We start from the raw sequence: 20,950 nt of genomic DNA, 5'->3' as shown, positions 1-20,950 counted from the left end.
TTTTGTGGCCTACTGATCTAGCCCTTTAATTTCAAGCTTTCAAATGAGATGTAAATAAATACATTGCCTTTATTGAATAGCACCTACATGTTTAAGAAAGGCAATTCCTCCTTTTCTGCAGCACATGCCCACAACATGAGCTTGTGCTGGTACCTTCCAGACAGGTAATCTAGAGGCCAGGCCACAGCTCAGCAATTTATTAAACCCCATTACCCACCTATGCACCCAAAGTAAAAGGAGAATAATTTTACTTAATTTACTTCTTTTATTGAGGACTAAATTACTTGTATGCTATAATTTTCTGCAAAGTGCATACACCTGCTGCACATTCAGACCTGTAAGAAACATCTGGACATTTTCCACCAATTAATTTCCTGCCATCTCTGGGCTACTGGGTTTTGGTGGCACCTTGTTCTCTGTCTCAAACTTTTATCAAGTTTAAACTGCCTGCCTGAGGTGGGAAAGTGCAGAGACCATGGTCTGTACTTCCACTGTGAACAAAAGCTGTGCTTTATTCAAGTCCTTACAGCGTTTCATCCAGAGATGGGAGCAAGCTAGAAGAACATACGGTAACAGGAACCCAGGATCTGCAGCCTCAATCTGTATGGAGGAGACATGTAAACTCAGCAGTGGGCCATCAAATGCCTTAACCTCCACTTTTAAGGGGAGCCAATACAAATGCCTCTTAAGGAAGCATTAAAAAAATCTGTGCTGGAGAACTGTGCAACAACCCACCCTTTGCAGAAGGCTTTTTCTAACCCTGCTAGCCACTCTCTGGTTCACATCTTGAGGAAGAAGGCCTTTGGAGGAAGCCTCCCCTGCAGACGCTGCACAGCAGGCTCGAGGGGCTTCCGATTTGTATAGTTTTGTGCCAGCTGTGGTGGAAGGTTCTAGCAGCACCTTAGCAGCAACAAGGAAAGTTATTTCAACACATTTGTGCATATAACATAGAAAAGTGATTCTGGAAAAATTACTGCATGCAGGGAGGGGAGTGCAACACCAAATCCCTAGGAACGGCTCCTTCGCCTTTAAAAGATAGGGGCACCATACTAATTAAGAGTTATTTCCACACAGTTAGGCTGCCTTGACTATAGCTGCTTTCAACTTAATTTCAATTACCTCGTTACATTAATTGGTATTAACACTGCAAGCTACCAAAATAATGGCACATCAAGACAAGCCAAAGGTGCAGCCTAGATGTGTCTGTCTTTGAAGGTGCACCACGCGGTTGCGTGCGCCCCAGGGAGCTGCCATGGCTGCTGCAGGAGCTGTATTGATTCGGCATCGCTGGTGTCAGGACGACATCCCAGTCAGGACCAAGTTACAGAAAGCCAATATCTCGTAATGGATACTGCAGAGCTCTGCTGCAAGCAGGACGCTGTGCATTTCTCCACTATGAGCTTTCATTTTCCCTGGCTTATAACAACAACAATTTTGAGGGATTTTTTCATTTTCTGTAAGAAAGTAGTCTAGAATATAAACTTTTCTTTTGAACTTCCATGTGCTGATGTGCATTAAATGCAATACCCTAGGGCAAGTTTTGTCATTTAAGCAGCAGGACCCCTTGTGGTCCCCCTTCCTTGCCCACCAGACTAGTCTAGCACTAGAGGTCCCTTTGGGCATTTAAATCATGTGTCACAAAAAGTAATGACACATACTTTAAGAGCTTTAATCACAAAAAAATTGCCAATGGAAGAGGAAACCATATAAGTTTCTCTCTTAAATGCAATTAACTTCTAATGTTCTACTTTTCCCTGAACAAGTGTGAGAGTATGACATGAACTGTCATTTCAAGCCCCGCCTGACTGTGATGAAAAAGTCTCCAAGTATTCTAGCTGAATGAGCGCAGTTTGAACTGATGGCCCCCTTTAGCTGAGAGGTATGGCTCTGAAATACAATCAGTGCTCACTTTTCAAATGCTACGATTTTAATTACCATTTCCAGACACCGTTTATCACGTATTTTATGTACAATAAATGCTTACTCCATAAAAAGAAAGCATTGTTACATTTTGGAATACAGAAGTTTGCTCTTTAAGAAGAAAAGGATCAATTACTGATTATCTGACAACCTCTACGTGCATATCTACCTATCACTCTGTCATTGCAGATTAGGCAAATGATTAAGTCCCAAGAAAGCAGAAATGCTATTAGATTCCACTTACAACATATCTAGAATAATAAAATATTTAAATGCATACTTGCGGTATTGTTATTTTTTTAAACAAAAAAGTCAAAGCATTGTTCCCTCTAAAGCAGCTGAGAACAGAATAATTAAATCTTAAAACAACAAAATTTGATCAATTTGGTTTGACACCGCTTCCTTCTAAATCATTCCTAATATGTTGAGATCGGAATACATGTTGACACATCAAGACACCATTGTGTGAGAGTTGTCACATACAGAAAGAAAACCATTCATATATGTACTCTGGCTTTAATGCATTGTAGCAGATCATGCCACAAACAGCTTGTCATTCCCACGCTTTGGGTCTGGGCATTTCTTTTTTTCTTTCTTTAGTCAGGGTTTTTTTGACCTATAATCTTTTCAAAGGCACATTACCAAATGTCAACTACATAAGAAAATTACTGACTTTAAACACACAGGATAATACCTCCCTTATTAATACACATAAATAAAAGGCATAAAAGTCTTATTACAGATAATGACATTTAGCGAACAGAAGTGCCAGGACATGCATTTTCTCTCTGCTGTTAGTTCATAAGGGATAGCTCAGTAAGTTATTAAAGACAAGCCTACCTTAAATTTGTTTTTGAAATCATTAAAATGGATGGCTAAGTAGGTAAGTCAGCATGTCAGGTGTGTAGGACTCAATTAAGCTCCTGCTGAAATTAGTAGCATTTACACTGGGCACTCGGAAAGGATGTTGGCTGGCGTCTCTACCTTTGGGCTAGCAACTAGAACATAGCAATAGTAAGCTCAGCTGCTCTCCAAAGGACCTATAAAACATACAGAGTTGGTTTTCTGTAATAATATCTATGAACCTCTCTGCAGGCATGCTGAAGAACATGAAGCCTGTATTTACATGCAAACCAGTGATTTCCATAAAAGTGGGTAAATAAACCTAGAAACATGCATATACATCCTATGAAACACTTTAAACTGAGCACAAAAGTTGCACAAAATCTTGTTACTTCAAAAAAAGAAAAAAAAAACATTATTTCAACACAGACACAAAAGTACTGCAGAAACAAACAAAAAACTGCTACTCAGAATAGCTGATGGGAGAAAGAATATATATATATATATGCTGTCTTTTGACTTCAGCTTGGTCAAACAAAAGGCTTTTCTACAATCAGAGTATCTTCAGGAATCCAAGGTCACTTGTATCTCCACAATTGAAGCTATAAATATACTTAATTGAGCTACTCTTCTTAACAAAAGCTACCAAAAAGAGCAGCCAGATTTCTGTCTTGCTATTTCCTCTGCATCCTTTCACCTCCTCCTCTTCCCACACACATACATGCTCTCTTCTTCTCCATTGTGTGCCAACAGAATTTCCTTTAAACTAAGCAGAGTTGAATATTGCAGATAGGTAGGGAAAAACCTGAGGATACTTGAGGGAAAGCTGGCTTTCAGCTTAAGGACTCCAAAAGGAAAAGCAGATAAACCCAAAATCTGCAGCATGACAGAGAAAAGGAGCTGTATAAACCCTAGCAATGAAAGGTTACAGGAAGGCCAAAAGGGGAACTGGAGAAGTGAAGCCACCTGAGGCTAATTACAGCCACAGATATATCTAACTTTGAACAGTCAGCTGAACAGTTTAGGACTTTAGGAAGCTCCAGCTGCATATCAGCAACGCAGGCAAAAAACGTTTCACCTCTCCTACTGAAGTTACCCAGAACGGCATCTTGAACTTTTACCAAACTCATTCATTTGCTGGTCTCAGAGAAAGACTTTCACACAATGCAGGTCAGAATTAAAGCTGCAGCAAAACTGGTAGGAAAGTACTGTACTAATTTCAAGCTGACAGTCCTCACAAGTAAATTAGGTTGTTTCTTGCACTAGGCCAGTCAATGCAGTGTCAGGGTAATGCTACACATGAACTTAAGAAGCCAAGCACCATGAATCTGAAAGGGATTTGCATGCAAATTTAAATGATCACAGATGGCACAAGACATTAAGAAAAGCTGAATGCAGAATCTGCTGATAGGAAAGCTGAGAAGATTAAAGACCACCAACAAAAAGAAATTCAAATTTTTGTTTTATCTAATAAAAGTTCATATAGGGTGCAGGGCATAATCTCCTTCCTCAACACTGTGAGAGGGTAAGTCTTATCTCAAAAGACCACCTCAGAGAGAGAACAACATTCTCCTATTATCATTCCATTGCAAGTTACTCAAGCAATACTTTTCAATGAGAGCTTCCATTTTTATGGGCTTTACAAACATCACAATTTCTGGCACCCTATCATCAACTGGATCCTATTCTCCATAACTGCTGGGACCTGAACAGTGTAAAGGTCCATGTGACATACCTACAGCATGGCTCATACTAAATACTTTGATTTCTTTGAAGCTCAAGTAGTACCCAGTCTTGTTTGAAGTCCTATCACTCCCTATCCCTAGGATGTCAAGTATACCAGGAGTCCAACCAAAGCAGGAGAAAAGGGGATTTTTTTTTTCCTTTCATAGTGTGTGTGGGAGGGAATTCCTTTGAAGCAACTTTAAGGATGAAGATAAAGACAGCAGCAGTGTCTTAGGCTGCCTGATCAGCAGTCAGTCAGAAGCTACTGCTAGGAAAGGAGCAGAGCATTCCTGTACCCACAGCATCCCTGCTGTCTTGGCTGTGCAGTAATATGCAGTAATATCCCACTCTTTACCTTCTTCTCTTGCTACAGCAGTGAGCCTTGCATGTTAATCCCTACAATCCTCGTTATTTAATAAATGCATTAAAATCTATTGATTTTTAGTGACTATGAAAGGTCAAGTAAAAACAAAGCAGGAACATTCTGTAATGCACAGGGCTGTAAAGGGAAAAAATTCCTAATGAGAATAAGCAGTTACTGTGCAGGTTGAACCCCAGAGAGACAAGTTCATATCTCAGTTACAGAGCTGTAAGCAGAAAGCAATTCCACTTGGGCTGAAACTTCAGGCAATGCTTCCTTTGGCCTTATCCTAAATTTATGCTTGCATAACTGTGAGCCGAATGTCAGTCTCAAAACCTCAAATATTATTAGAATTTATTTAAAGACCAGGAGGAGCTTCTCCAATCTTTTAGTATGACCACCTGTACAATATGGACTAAAAGAAGGCAGCAAATAATTTCACTACCATCTTACAAGGGAACAGGGGATAAGGACCAACACCCTTCCACACACTTGGGCATACCAAGCCAAAGAGCCATGCAACAGGTTAACATGTAGGCAAATAAGAAGCAAACATATGCTTTGTTTTAAATAATTTGTGATTTTAAATCTTTTAGGAAAAGTAAATCCCTTGATAGTCACATTTTCTTTCTCAAACTTTCACATCCCATCCCATTCAGACCTATCCACAATGAAACATGATCCTGTGATTAGAGGCATGCTTAATTACCATTCAGCAATTAAAGTTTATGAACCAACATTTTATCCTAGCCTGTGCATTGTCTTATTTATTTTTATATATTCATAAATATGCAAAGCCATTAAGATGATTATTAATTGCAGCAGAATACAATTAGGTGGCATTCAACAAATAACAGTCATTGAAATTGTAGCATGTATTCACTGTTTTTCAGTGGCTGTCTTCAATTATTTAGCTTTTGGAAGATCTCTGTTATCATGATATAATGAAAGTTCTACTTAAATAGTATTTCTGCCAAAAAAAAAAAAAAAAAAAAAAAAAAAAAAAAAAAGACACTGATCTATTATTAAGCTCAGTCACATAGTGAGTTGCTTCACTTTATAAAACCTTCACAAAACTGATTTCTTGTACAGTCTCATTCTCTGTTCACAGCATTACCAGGTCTCACAAATCAACATTTTTTAGACACAAAATTACTACCTTTCCCTCCTACCAAATAACTTCTCTTTAATCTTTTCATAGACTTTTTACATCATTGATACTTAATTTCCAAACTAGTATATTTTAAAACATCCCACTCCATAAAAACACCCCCACCCTGAAAACAGTCGATGTTGTGCCATAATCAGAGCAGAGACCATCTGTAAAACTACAGATATTGCACACTATAAAACACCCAAAACCAAGTTAGAAGCCTGCCTTCTTGGAAGTTACTTTTCAAGAGGGGAAGACCCTTTTCCAAGGTCAGCAGTCTCACCTCATTGATGTTTACTGCACTTAACCCCGCTAGCAGCCACTTACAGGCTTAACCATCTCACTTTGGTAAGCGGTGACAGTCTTCACATTGTTCACGATGTTGTTACTGCCTGCAAGAACTGACATTAACTTGTACTTTTTAGTCTAGTAGTAGATTTCACCTTTAAAATGATCATTTGCTTTTGACTCCATACCCTTAAATCATTTCAGTCTATCCTGACCCTACTCCCATACTGCGTTCCTCTTCATCACATGCTACTGCAGTTGTCAGTGCCCACTCTTCCCTTACAAATCTACTCTGAGAATTGCAGTAGTAATTTAAAAACACCTTGTTCAATTCTCTTGTGTTTTTCTTTATTCAAGTTGCCCATGGATAGCAACTCAAGGTGATGAGGAAAGCAGTAATTTAGTTATACAGCAGCCTCGAGGCTGCAGAAGTCAGAACTAAATGACAGTCAAAAAGTCTGACCCATGAGCACGACCCCCACGGGGCTCTGTGCTTCGTCAAAAGCTCTAATAGAGGCTGTTGTAAAATTGTTAGGTACAGTTCTCTGCACTGAACATATGAACCAAGAACAACCATGTCAGCAGGAGGGAGGTTATGAGTGGGACACGCGGGCTGTAGGTAGCCCTTGACATGGCAGAAGGTGAGGAGGTGGTAGCAAGGCAAGCCAAAAAAGGGAAGAGCAGGGCAAAAAGCCCAACCTTCGTGGAGTATGTGTATCTGTCACGAGCACCTGACTTAAAATGATGGCTTTTAGGAAAGAATTTCTAAAGGCACAGCAGCCCGGAAAGGTATGAAAGTCCTCCCCAAAGGCAGCACAAAGTGATCATGTACTTCATGCTCATCTGCCCTTCCCAACCCACTGTCCACTTCTACAGAAAAGTACTTTCCAAACACAGTAGAAACGCTGGGTCTGAAATCTAGAAAAAAAACCCAAACCCTGCAGTGCCTTTACATGATTTCTCAGCACACATAAGGGGATCATTCTCAGAAGGTGAACACAAGCAACACTGTCACTATTCACGCATCAGAAATATCAGCAATGCTTGCAAAACTAGCTTGTGCCATTCAGTGAAAATGACTGTGTGCGAGACATGAAATGTAGCAAACAGTCCCAGAAATCTCTTTAGGCATCTCTTGAGATTTGGTGCCATTTTATTAGTTTCTACTTTGATAACAATAAAGAAAACTGAAGCCACACCTGGGCACTGGTAAGTGTTAGACTGCAAAACCATGCAACATTAGGGACAGTGCTGTTCTTGTTCACAAGGCAAAATTCCTATTTCCTCTAGAAATTCTCAGACTTTCCTTTCAGCTTCACCTGTGTACAAAATCAAGGCAGCTAACCTACCGCTGGTTTTATTTCTGTGAAAAAGGGAAAGCAAAGCACTCCTAAAACAGCATACAATACCACCTCATGTTATCCGGCAATACAATTCCACCTAGATCCTATAATCCGATCCAAGTGGGGGGACCTTCACAGCGGTGCTCAGAGCCCCACCAACAGCCCGAGAGCCACCACAGAGATGCAATTTCAGGATGAAGCGTTGAAGGAGCCAGTTACAGGAGCCCTGCACATGCCCACCAGGAGAGCAGGGATCATGGGCAACCTGCAGTCCCAGAGACATAAAGCAGCTGACAATTGCTACAAGGGACCCCACAAAGTTTGGGGAGCAAGCATTTCTCCCTGCTTGGACAAGTTGGGAGGAAGCTGCCAAGTAGCCTGGTTTTCTACAGAAACAAGGTTTGTGCCATCGCTGTCTGTCCGCCACACTCATCTAAATAATTCAGTCAAACCTGGCAGAAGGATAGCGCTCTTGAAGATACGAAATTTCTGCAAGGCTTGTGACAACTGAAGGTTGGATGAGGCAGAGACAAAAAGTCACACCCTGTCCCAGGGAGGGCCCAGCCACCCGTGCCATCAGGCACGCCGGGCACGGGGCCGCTGCTCGCATAGAGCCGATGGGGACCCTGCTGGGGCCATGCAGGTGAGCTGGGACACAAAACCCCGGCCTTGCACCCACAGGAGGCCGGGCTCCTTCATCACTGCTGTTCACAGCAGCACTGCCTGCAACTTAACTGGGGTAGCTCACTCCAGCTTGCTAAGTAATTATGGTTTTTCCTTGTTGCTCAGTCAAAACATTGGCTAAATACTGTTGTCGTGTGATCCACTATCTCATCTGAGACCTCACTTAAAATTCAGGGCCATATAACAATATGGAAAACACATTTTATGGTTACCAGACCACCTTTATTCATTAACATCTTTGCATTATTAAGGAGGTTAACAAAAAAGAGAAAGAAATTAAGTCTTGCCTGCTTTTCCTAAAGGTATACTCATCTGCCTCACGTTTAGAGCAAATACCTGGTCCACAGAAACTCATCTTCAAAAGAGGAAAAAGGATTTCTTACTGGAGTGCATCTGACTTTCAATGGTTAAAGCACAGAGACAGATGCGGGCCATAGCAGGCTGCAGCGGGTTTGGGCAGCGCGGGCAGCTCAGCGCCTCTGCGCTAGGCACAGCAGTGCTAGCCATGCTTCTTTGCAGGGCTGGGAGGGTGCCTCGATTTCCATCGAAGGGCAGAGGCCAGTGCTCAGCACGGCACACGTCTGCCCAGGCCGTCGCCCTCCCTGCCCCTGCCCCCCCAGCAGGGCCCCGCTCGCTCCTGCGCACCTAAAAACAACGAATGGTTCAGCAGCAGGAGCAGGAACTTGTGCTCCTTGACAGCGCAGGGGAGCTGAAGTTACCCCACGGCCCCTCTGCAACACGAACGCCGGCAGCGATGAACAGAGACCCTGAGCATCCCAGTGAAACGCTGCTGTAGCTAAGTTGCTTCTGGTGCCCCGCCAGCTAGGCAGGGCCTAAGGATCCAAGGATTGCCTTCAAAACATCAATTTCTGTCTTGCAGCTCTTTGGCCTTGCCCTCAGCAGCAAGCACATACAACAATCACCAGGATTAAACCACATTAAAAACACCTCAAATCCTTATATAAATTTTATTCTAGGAAGGAAGAAAACATTGAGAAGACAATCATGCATGCAAGCTACGCTGCATAATCTGCTTCTAAAAGCTACTGAGTGCTACAGCAAAGGAAGAGGTGCGAGTCAATGCAAAGGCAGCGATGCTACGTTGCTGTCTGAACGGGCTGGGAGAGCTGCTGGCGCCCACACCGGCACTAGCGAGCAGACCTCTTCACTTCGATCCATTCAATGACTGGTTTACGGCACGTACACACCAAGGGTGCAGGCAACCGTCAAGCTCCCCTGCCTCCACCCGCCAGCTGCGATCGGGGACAGTCCACCCACAGCGCTCCCGAGTCAACCACGGAGGCTCGCTCCTGACAGCAGAGGTGGCAGTTCTGCTGTGCAGCCTCCCACCGACCCGGCACTTCACAGACCACCGGCACTCGGACGTTACCTGCTTCCAGCCATGACCACACCGGGCTGGATTTGATCCGGCCAACAGGGGAGAGATGAATAAAGGGAGACATCAAGCACCAGGAACAGGAGATAACTGTGTTAGCAGAGAGCATCCCTACTGCAAGGGCTACTTTTACTGTATAATACTGAGATTTTTAATTTGCTTTCCAATTTTTTTCCTAACTTCAGAACTAACACAGCAGTTAACAAAATTGACAGGCACTTTTTACTAGCAGTCAAGATTTTAATAAAGAAAAAAAAATATAAACTCAACACCAAACTCTCAAAATACTCCAAGTAATAAGGATCTATTAGATAATAGTCTAATACTGCTAAAAACTTTCACATTAGCATATGAAAATTTAACATGTTAAGAAAGAATTAAGCTGAAACTGCATCTTCTAATCAAATTCTAGTTACATAATTTTTGCTGAATCAATTTGGAAAATCAGAAAGAGTAAAGCTGGGATCCATTAATAAGATGGCAAGTGAATATAAACAATTTCTGCTGATTCAATTTTAAAAGCTTACAAGATTAAAAGACCCATTTATAGGATGGAAAGTGAATACAAACTTATTACCCTTCAGATCACAGGGATTTAATAGAAAACTATTCAATGAGAAATCACATTAAAGCTACTTTTTACATTCATCAGATCACTCAGCAAAGAAGCCGCCAAAATTAAATCCGTATTGATACGATAATATTAAACACAAATACAATATTTTCCAGATCACAAAACTGCATTCCAATATAGCAGACAAAAGCAAAAAAAAAAAAAAAAAAAAAAAAAAAAAAAAAAAAAACCTTGCATTGCAAATCAACAAAGCGTTATTAAATTTGACCCAACCAGGGCACAAGAGCCTCCGCACGACACACCTTGCTGCTGCACCGTGGCGGCTCTCGATGCTTCTGGGAAATTAGCCAGTCCGATTACCACTACAAGAAATCTTCCCTTTGGCTCTGCAAGCCACTGATACCAGTTAATTTCAATTTTCGGAGAACTCGCATTAGATTACAAATAAGAGCACGAGCCGCAGAACTACAGCAAAGTAGAAACATAGCAAAGGAGAAACGCAGCTCCTGTAATGCTTTTAGGAATCTGCACAAATATTTCCCCTGAGGCATTTAAATTTCTCAGAAGACACCAACTGAAAACAGACTGGGTACCTCTCCCCAGGGCCGGCAGCAGAGGACAGGAAGGGATCCTTCAGGCAGCAAGTTCAGCTTCTCCCCGCTCCCCAACGCCAGACAACGGCACAGTAAGCCTCAGTCCATACCCCAAAAATACACGGCTGCTTCCCCTCCCCTTGCTGCCTAACACGTGCCCAAGTACTGCAGACGTGGGGGCCTAAATAGCCTGGTACGGCTCACCTCTGCAAGCCACGACAGCGAAGATAAATTAAGGGACGTCATCATGACCTCTCCTGGCAAATGGGCCCAGCGAGACACAGCCTCTTCGGGTGCCCGACCCCGCGGCAGGCCGCCCAGTGCAGTGCCCCAGCCCGCCCAGGGGCATGGCAATGTGCCTCCTCGCATCCCGCTGCGCAAGCGCCGTGCCACGAGGCCGCATCCCACGCCTTTGGAAGTACCCCGTCCCACCCTCGCTCCCTGCCCTCCAGCCCGAGATGGGGGATTTTGCATTTCCGCAATTCCAGCAGCATGGAATTAGACACAGGCTCCGGCTGGCAGCCTCGCCTGACCTTTTTAAAGGCCCAAAATAGATTTAAACTCAAAGTCCCTGGCAAAGGCAGGCAGGAATGCTGCTTCCATGTGGCCAGGCAGGGCTTCAGTCCCAGTGATGCTCCCCCACGGACCAGATAGGATGAAAAGGGCAAGTCTCTTAAAATATGGCTTTGACTTTGAAATCCAGATGACAGGGCTTCTGGACATATGGTATTCGACACCTCTGTAATGCAGCAGCTGTGGTCACGAGCTGAAAAATTAAAGTTCCCATAAAGACATGCTTTTCCAATTCAGCCTCTGAAAACTTTGCTGAAGGGGTCTGTGGGTTGTAGTGACCAGACCTGTTGGAGTGCACACAGATTCAAGCAGAAACGGCCACTCCTGCAACCTGGAGCTCCCAAAACAAGATTTCCCTAAAGTTTCTTTAACTGCACAATTAAATATCATGAGTCAAACTCAGCCACAGAGCAAGCAGCAGTTCAGAGCGGACAGAGCAGTGCCTGCACAGCGTAATTAGTTACAAAAAGCCAACTCCTCAAAAAACTATCACCACCTGCTAGTCAACTTTTAAGGAAGGTGGTAGGGAAGGAACATTGATAATTGCACAGCTTATATTGCTACATGTTAGACTTAAAAACCCTGCAAATACGTTGCCCTTGTAATACAGACAAGCAATGATTGGTACCGATTCTGCATGGCAGTACCCTGTCCTTCTGACCCTCTATATTGCATCCACCTCTGTTCCACTGCTGCAAATCTGCATTCTTTAACTGCTCATAAAATATTTACGTGAATATAAAACATTTAGGTCAATCACTACGTTGTGTCCTGGTGCAAGACACCTCCAGGGAATTTTTTTTTTTCCCCCTGCTGTCAATTCAAAGACAGAGTAAGGGGCACAAGTCCAACAAAGTTTTGGTCAGTTGCTGAAATGGCCTGTCCCGAGTGTCGCGTTCTGCAAGCACAGCCTGCAGGAGTCTGGAAGGCACCACGGAAGGGACTGCTCAAAGCACCTCCACTCTGTAATTTTGATTATAGCAATTACACTCAGACACATGGAGAATTAACACAGCTGTTTCACAGACCAAGGCATCCTGGAGCGGAACTGGAAAACTGCCGTGCAATAAAGCTGGATGTTTGTTTACCTCGCCCTGGTCTGACGCCTCGCTTTCCTTGTGCAATCTTCCACTTTACTAACCCGAATCAAGAGCTGGGGAAGCCCTAAAGCTAACCCACAAGGCAACCACTTAAAAACCATCACCCGGCACTAACAGAACAAATTTAATTCAATTTCAGGAAGAGATGAAAAGGGGCAAATATAATGGGAACCTACTGTTTCATGCCAGCTTGTGAAACATCCAGCTGTGTCAGGGAAAGAAGACTGTGCAGTTGTGTAGGGTAGTTACTGCTGCTACAATACAAGAATAAAAACCCATCACTTGGAGGATCCCACTATTTTGGCTATCTTTCCATTTTCTATGCTTTCTTGTTGTTGTTGTTTTTAAATCACTCTTAAATCATCTTGTTTAACACTTTAGAGCACAAACCTTTTACCCTTGTCGCAATGCCACTAGCAGACTGGTCCTTTGCACTCACATATAAATGGGCAAACACCTGCCTATGCACATTTCGAGTCACTTCCTAACCTAATCAGATAGGGAGTACTGAAATTTGTTAGCGTATCTCCTAAACTCAAATGCAAAATCCTCGCTTGGAAGTCACTTGAGCACATGCCTACCTTTCAAAAGTACAAAAAAAGTACAAGTCTACCCATTTGAAGGAATGTGTTTAAATCCAGAGCCTTAAATTTCAGAGGTTCCTTAAGCATTTTATTAAATTTGACCACAGATGCTTATGATCACTTCATACTTATGGTCCTTTGGAGACACTGTCCCTCCAGACTACTCTTAAGAGCTATGTACTTGGCAGGGGGGAAGGGGGTGGTGTTTAAGATTAGATTCTACAGTACTTCCCATAAGCAAGTCTCCCATTTGCATCTGCAGGAGCTTTATTAACAAAAACAGAACTTGACCCTAAAGAAGTGAGCAAGTACATGTACATCTGGTATCTCACATGCTTCCCATCCTAATTAAGGTTATCAGAGCAGCCACCAGTCAAGGCTCAGGGCCAATGTACCAAGTCCTGTGCAAACAAATAAAATAGCCTTTGTCCCAAACAACTGCCCATCTCACCATCTGCTCTTGTCCATATTTATCTTATTTAGACAAGGCAAAAGTTATCCTTATTCCTGTCTCTTAAAACACAGAGCATGACATTGGTATTTAACAGTTCTTCCAACTCATAGTCTGACTAGAGATTCCAAACCCACAAAACTGATCTCAGATTTTGAGTCAAAAAGATTGGAGGTGAGAAGAGAAGGATTCATTAAAAAAATAGGGAGAAAAGGCCTAGAGGGGACAGACTGAAAATAAATAAATACATATTGAGTCTATAAAAAAGGACAATCACATGACAAAAAATAATTGAAGTCAGTCTCTCAGAATGAGTAAAAGCCATCCAGCAAGGAAGACTCTGTAAGGGTAAAAATGAAGCATGACAGCGCGGTCACCTTTGGGCCTTTGAGGGATAAGTAATAAAAAGTGCTGGATTAGAGATCACAGAGAACAGAATCGGAAGGAACCTTGGGAGGTCACCTAGTCCATCTCCATGCCCCATGGCAGGAGAAACTCTAGAGACATCAAATCCAGCCAGATGTTTTTCTAACCTGTTCTTACAAGCCTACAGCAATGGAGACTCCAAAACCACCCCAGGCAGTCTAAGGTAGTACTTCACCATCTCTGCCCTAGCAAGTCTAACAGAAATCTCACTTGCTGCAATTTAAGTGCGTTGTTATTTGTCCTGTCACCCACAGACAAGCAGAAGGTTGTTCCCCTTCCCTGTGCAGCAGCCTGTCACCAGGCAAAGGAGAAAAACGCACTAAGTCGCAAGTACCCTGAATTCGGCCTTCGGTTTTCATTCTTCCCATTGTTGCTCCTGTTATTCGATTTAGTTTGTAATAGAGTTTTTTGAATGGATGCTGAAGATAGCACCATGGTAACAGCACAAAATCTGAGCTGATTTGTCCTGTCTACAAATCGCTAAAATCTTGAAGAAAGATCCTCTATTCTCCCTACAGATGAAGAAGTGAGAATCACAATTCTTCCTCCCATGACCACAGTGCTTGTATTTCTGTGAGGATATTAGGGCTATTGTGCACTGCAAGTCTCATCTCTCTGAACCTTTCCTTTTCAAACCCCAGGCTCTTGCCAGCAGACAGTATTCGAATGGAGAGGAAGCATGATTTCAAGTAGCAAGTGTCTAGGTAATCATAGGAAATAAAGCTAAGTACTCCAGTCAATCAAAAAATGTTAGTTTGATGGAGATGCTCCTAGATGGATTATTATGTGCTGTATTATATAGGGTCTCTTCTTTGACCTCTAATGTTACAGCATTAAGAAGGAGTTAAGCAGGCCTTTGAGAGCAAAGAAGCACGAGTTGGTGAAAGATACTCTCTTAATAAACATGAAATTATAAAACAGTTCTCTGGACATTTATACCAGGCAGTTCTCTGGACATTTATACCAGGCAGTTCTCTGGACATTTATACCAGGCAGTTACAGTGACATCATGTAAATGGAAGGTGTGAGGGTCTTTATTTGGAGATTTTTTTTTTCCCCCATATTCAAGCACAAACCTGTCAAATCTTCAAGCTGTTCTCCCCAAATATTTGGGCAAATATCTCTTTTTGTGATAAGAACTCAGATTTTTGCTTTATCACATCACTCTGACAGCTAAGGTATTTACAAAAACTGCTTAATATCATGAAAATCATAACATCAGTGCAAGCACTACCAGCAGAAGACATCCTATGACTCTGAGTTAGAAATACTTTTTTTGCTTATGAATCAAATGACCTGCTCTGTTTCCTAATGCTAGTTAAACACCCAAGAAAAGGGGAGAAGAGGGGACATCAGATTTACTGCACTTCTCTTCTGCCTCCCAGCCAAAAGCTTGTCCTGTTTTCTGAGCCTTTTATAGTCTAGGCAGATCTCAACAGTATTACCAGCCTAGTGAGAGCCCTTGCCTAAGGAGCTGTCTGCCCAAACTCCCCAATTTATTAGAGCCTACAGAGACAAGGGAGCAAATGAGTGCAGTCAGCAAAGCTGAGCTGCAGAAGAAAGAAAATAAAAACATCTATTATACACGCAGGCCTTGACTTCAGAATTCAGAAGTATGCAAAACAAAGCACTGCGATAAATCATCAATTTGATCATGTATCTCTTAAAAGTTATATATTCATTTTATCAATTTGAAGGTCACATCCAAGACGATATAGTCTTTCAATCCCATAGCTTCAAAGCATACAATACTGAATATACCCCTTCCGGATCAGTTCCTTCCTCTGACCTCTTTACATGCGTTGGCTTAGGACAGTTAGGAATACACATGTAGCAGGATAAAAATTAATGGAACTGCACAGAAGAAGCATCTGGCTCCGTCAGCAAGTCAAACACTAAACTCATTAGTCAGGAAAAATTCCCATTCAAGGTAATGGGAATACAGAATACTTAAATCTTGGCCCTTCGGGACAAATATTTAGAAGAAAGCTGCTTCCATTTTAGCAGCAAAACAACCAGCCAGACTTTCAAAGTAACTAAGTAGTAGCTTCACTTAAGTGTTCACCAGGTGCTAAGGTCTTACAAAAGCGTAACAAAAAGCAGGTTTAAAATATATTGCCGTACCTGTGGTGTTTAAAGACTGATCTTGAGTCTTTTGAAAAATCTAACTGCACACATAGTCTGGTTCCCTTGTTTCAAAGTAGCTTTCTTTCACTGACCAAAAATTGTACTGGCCCAGGCATCCAGTTTTATCTTCCACTGTTTCCAGCTTAAAAAAAGAAAATGGACAGAAATTGCAATTAACACGAAGACATCTGTGGGTGGTTGCACCCCACCCTACTTGAACACCAATTTTCACCTGAATATTAAAATGCACAAAAATCAGACATTATTTTTAAGATCACACAATTCCCACTACCACCTGTAAACTTTTCTCAGTCAAAACTCGGAGCACAAGTCAGTTACATCTCTTAATTAACTACTGCTGTTTCAAAAAGTAACAAAGGGAAGCAATACTGAAGGGTACAGATATTAGAGACAGAAACAAAAGTGTTTCCCGAACTAGTTTCCCCCCCCCCCCCCCCCGCCCCGGTTGGGCAAGAAATTAATATGCCAAAGGCACAAGTAATAGAAGTAATAGAAATGTACTTTTATATAAATCTACTTTCTTTGCTCAGATTCTTTTAAAATGATTCCACTACAGTGTAAGTTAACCTAGCCATCAACCTTCTTGTAGTCAGCTTTCTTTTTATAGTTTATTAGAACATAACCACTGCAGAATTAACAAACGATGGTTAATATCACTGTACTCTCCTTTTTAAAAAATAATAAAAAAATACACATGGAAAGTTTGTATCAGAATTTGCACAAGAAGAAATTCCGGGAGGCAGATCTTCTGCCCTTGCCATCATCTGTCCAAGCCTCCCTGCTCGGCATGACAGATGAGCAGGTCTCACTCGTTTACCGCCCAGCAGCACTCGCATTTGCCTCAGCCAGAGGTTACGTCACAGGACAGCAGACAAGCACCTGCAAACTGGAGCAATTTTCTCCTCCTTTTCTTGCTTAATGCACATTCATTTTCTTTTTACATTTTTTCCCCGAAGCTGGAGCCCACGCCATGACAACAGATCAGAGGTCAGATAAGGAACACACTCCACATTTGCTTAAATTGTGGCTCTTGATTCTTCTTCCCTATTTTACACATCTACTCCTAAACCATCAAAAAGCTATACTCAAGACTGATGGAAAGGGTGGCTATGCTGCTGTGTGTGTAAATACTGCCCTTCATTTTGGCACATTAGAATAGATGTTATAACTAGAAAAAGTTCCTTCCTGTCAAGAAAAGGACAATTTTGTGAATACACAACATTGTGCAAAAGCAAGAGCTCACAAATTTTACCCCTTTCTCTCCTGAACTGTCCATATATTGTATTCAACATTTCTTTCTTAACTTTTCCACTTTACAGCACAGATAAGAGAACCTTACTTACATAGAGAAGGTTCAGCATTTAGCAGTGGTGAGAAAATTGTTTTAGATCCCTAAGGGAAGATGCTATACAAGCGCATTCAATACTGTTACAGTTTAATCCAGTCTGCTGGAGCTGAAGGAAAACAAAGTACTTTCACCAAAGTTAAAGTGAAAGCCAGGATTTATAAATGCATACATACACACACACCCCTTAAAACTTTAGGAAGGGAAATCTCTAAGGAGAGAGCTGCCCTATAAGGTCAAGGTTAGCATAAGGCAAGTTGTGAAAGATATCTGGAAAAGACTAACAAAAGGCACTTGTACTGTCATCAGGCTTTTTTCTGGGATGTGGACAAAACTCACCCCAAATCATTAAATATTTAGCTCAAGAAAATGTGCATTTTTTTCCTCCAGTATATGCACCAGAAAAATTGCTAGCAAAATAGCTTTTAATAAATATATAATTACATTTCCTGTCAATTTGCCAATGAGTTTAAAAGAACAGTTGCTTAAGCTCTCTACACCCGAGGCCTTAAACACACATTTGGGATGATCCTTAGTGGTGGGGTTACACTGTTCCAAACCGTGGAACTGCTCCAAAGCGAGATCAACACTTAGCAACCAAATTCTTGCTGCACAGAAACAATGTTTCTTGGTAAGCTAGTATTTACACAAAACTGTCTCACAAAATAAAAAAAAGTAACAAGCTGTGAGATCATATAAAGGTAAACAACTAGGAAAGCTTATTGTAATTTGTACTGTATGCCAGGTGATTTGTCATGCTGACGAGCTTGCAAAGGAGAGCGCCTGCAACACGCGCTTTCACCCTCTTCGCCTCAGACTTTTGCATAATGCAAACTGCAGAGTGAAAAAGCTCAGTTCTCTTATTTAAATTATGCAGTATCAATATTGTGGCTTTGAAAGTTTGGTACCCACCGCGAAAACTTTCTACTTACACAAAACACAGAAGAACCACCTGCTCAGACAAGCAAATTAGATATGTATGCCTCTCTGACCTCCAGCATCTTGGAGAAGTTGGGTGCATGCTGCAGCCCCTGGCAATGCAGCCAGCAGACCTCCCTGAACCCCTCAACCTCAGCAGAATCATAGGGGGCAAATGCACACAGGGATGAACTGGTCTTGAACAATCTTTCTAATGTAGTAGACACAAACAGGCTTTTCTCCAACACCAGGAAAGCATGTCCCATGTGTTTCTTTTGAATAATATTACCGAGAACAATCCGGAGCCATTTCTGGAAGGGAGTTTCTCTCTCCAGGTAGATGCGCAGAGTCTTGGGGGAAAGACGGAGAGGGTGGAGACCCTCAGGCACCAATTTCCAGTTTGGTTTCTTTCTCAGACAAAACCTCAATCCTGTAGAAATGTAGGTGCATTTCTATGGGGTCCCAAAAGACTGAGGAAAGAACAGACTCATTCCTCTCTGGGTCACAGTTTAAAACCAGAAGAGTCAAATACTGACCAAATGTTTAACCAAGGACAAGTGGATCACTCTTAAAAATGGGGTAACCTCAGCGGATAAACTGTTGAGGAATCTTCATCTACAGAAGCAATAGCAATGATGGCATTGCTTTGTACTGTCACAGCCATAGAGGAGAGCAAATAACAAGGATGGAAACTTAACTCCTTACATCTTCACCCCTACAAACAATTCTCGAAGGGGTTTGTCTGCGCTATGATCACAGCTGTGACTTCACTGCAGGAACACATTTGCTCTAGCTGGCTGTTAACAGAGGCAGTGTAGGCAGGGCAACACAACAGTAGAGGCTACCCCTACATATCGACACCCCTGCTCTCATGTGGATACGTACAGCATGAAGAATAAAGCCAACCTGGGGCTGTCTACTTGTCCTACCTTTGACAGCACTACAAACTTAACCCAAACAACGTTGGGACATACCAGCAATGCAGACAAACTGATACTGTCACACACCTTGCCCAAGGATGAATGCAAGTCTTTGAAGTCAGCTGAGCTAAAACCCTTCTAGACTTCTAGGTTAAAATGCTATTTAAACATTTACAGTAATGTACATTGGTACACACAAAGGTAGTGAAAATGGTTATCCTTATTTCTGCTGTTGTGCAAATTAACCAAGCATATTCCCTGGTTTCAGAGCAGCAGCTGATGGTCTTTATCCCCAGGAATTCAGGCATGGGCACAACAGATGAAAAGTAGGAGCAAGTGCCATCAAAGGCAGACCTCTGCAATCAAAAGGAATAGTGCCAGAGGAAGCATCTCTGCTTCATCCCTGAAATCTCAGTACTTTGCACTGAGATTTAGCTCCATATGTACTCACTAGTATATATGTGCTTCCAAAGTTTTATTTTTTAAAAAAAGAGAGGCCAGAAAGTACAGATTTTCCTAACTCTCCAGTGGCTGCAATTATGCAGTGCTGCATCCACCATGCAAGCAGTATTTCCAGAGCTTTAGCACTTGACATTTGGAGATAAAATGTCATGAATAGAATTTGTGAATCTTTCTCTTTGCCCTCCCCTTTGAATTCAAATCCTTAAAGGCATCAGACCACTACTTCAAACTATCCTCTTCCTTTTCTTTCTTCAAATGTGGGGTTGAAAACTGGACAGACTTTAGAGGCCACCAGTGAAAACAGTTTGCTGCAAATCTTATTTCAAGAGGTTTTTCTCAATGCTGTCCACAACTAGGCTAAACAAAGATTCTTCTCCTCCTGCAAGTCCTACAGGTAGAGTTGCTCTTGCCTGCCTATCAGTAGGACTCTCTACTGGCTACTTCCTTCAAAATATGCCAAATCTCAGAGTCCTTAAACTGATCACTACCCAGCTTATGACTTCCCTCACATTTACTCTTCCCTCATCATGCTCATTTTCTTCAAATCTGTCCTCTCATTCTATCCTTTGTCTCTTATGCCCTGAACAAGAAATGACAAGCAAGTAGAAGGAATAAACTCTCCTCCAGAGCCTGGCTCACAAAGTAAGCTTCTGATGAAGGTCTTTCCCTTGATTACCCACACCACCTTCATCCTTAGGGCTTTTAATTCCAGACACCTGGATCTGTGTATGTGGATACATACTTAGGTGGAATAGTAAGAAAAGAAAAATGTCAACTTCAATATTAAAGGAACAAATCCCAGTGCTGTGAACTTATGGAAGGCCTTGAATGGGAAGTGGTAACATAAGAAATCAACTATTTTGCCAAATTAGCCAGTTAATATGGGCATTTTGTCAGTAAAACTTAAGGAGAACAGTAATTAATTCTATCACTGTTCTGAGAAGACAGCTGTGGTGAACCCACCTCCTGAACAGTAGATTTTGCATGCATTTGCTCTGCCTTAAGATAAAAAGAAACTCAGTCCCAGCATCATCTTCCTCCTATTTGAAGGAAATATGCTGCTTTCCAATTTTATTCTATACCATACCTGCTTCTTTATTTAGTTGGGCTCTAATCATAAAGCTTTTCATGAAAGGTCAGTTG

The 20,950-nt window shown here is 42.0% G+C and overlaps 1 protein-coding gene across 5 annotated transcripts in view; it reads right to left on the bottom strand.

Moving 5' to 3' along the window:
- SGCD (sarcoglycan delta) overlaps window positions 1-20,950 on the bottom strand; it is a 371,727-nt gene that overhangs the window by 305,504 nt on the left and 45,273 nt on the right. The window contains exon 1 of one of the 5 annotated variants that reach the window (XM_026118558.2): window positions 16,139-16,256. The exons of the other annotated variants lie outside the window; for them this stretch is intronic. The gene's annotated coding sequence lies outside the window, so the exon portion shown is untranslated. Of the gene's footprint in view, window positions 1-16,138; window positions 16,257-20,950 lie in introns of those variants that run through there. 5 annotated transcript variants of the gene reach the window in all.

This window comes from Dromaius novaehollandiae, chromosome 15 (assembly GCF_036370855.1).
Source record: "Dromaius novaehollandiae isolate bDroNov1 chromosome 15, bDroNov1.hap1, whole genome shotgun sequence".
Classification (NCBI taxonomy): Eukaryota; Metazoa; Chordata; class Aves; order Casuariiformes; family Dromaiidae; genus Dromaius; species Dromaius novaehollandiae.
Note: the sequence above shows the minus strand (reverse complement) of the source record. Positions and strands in the feature narration are given on the sequence as shown.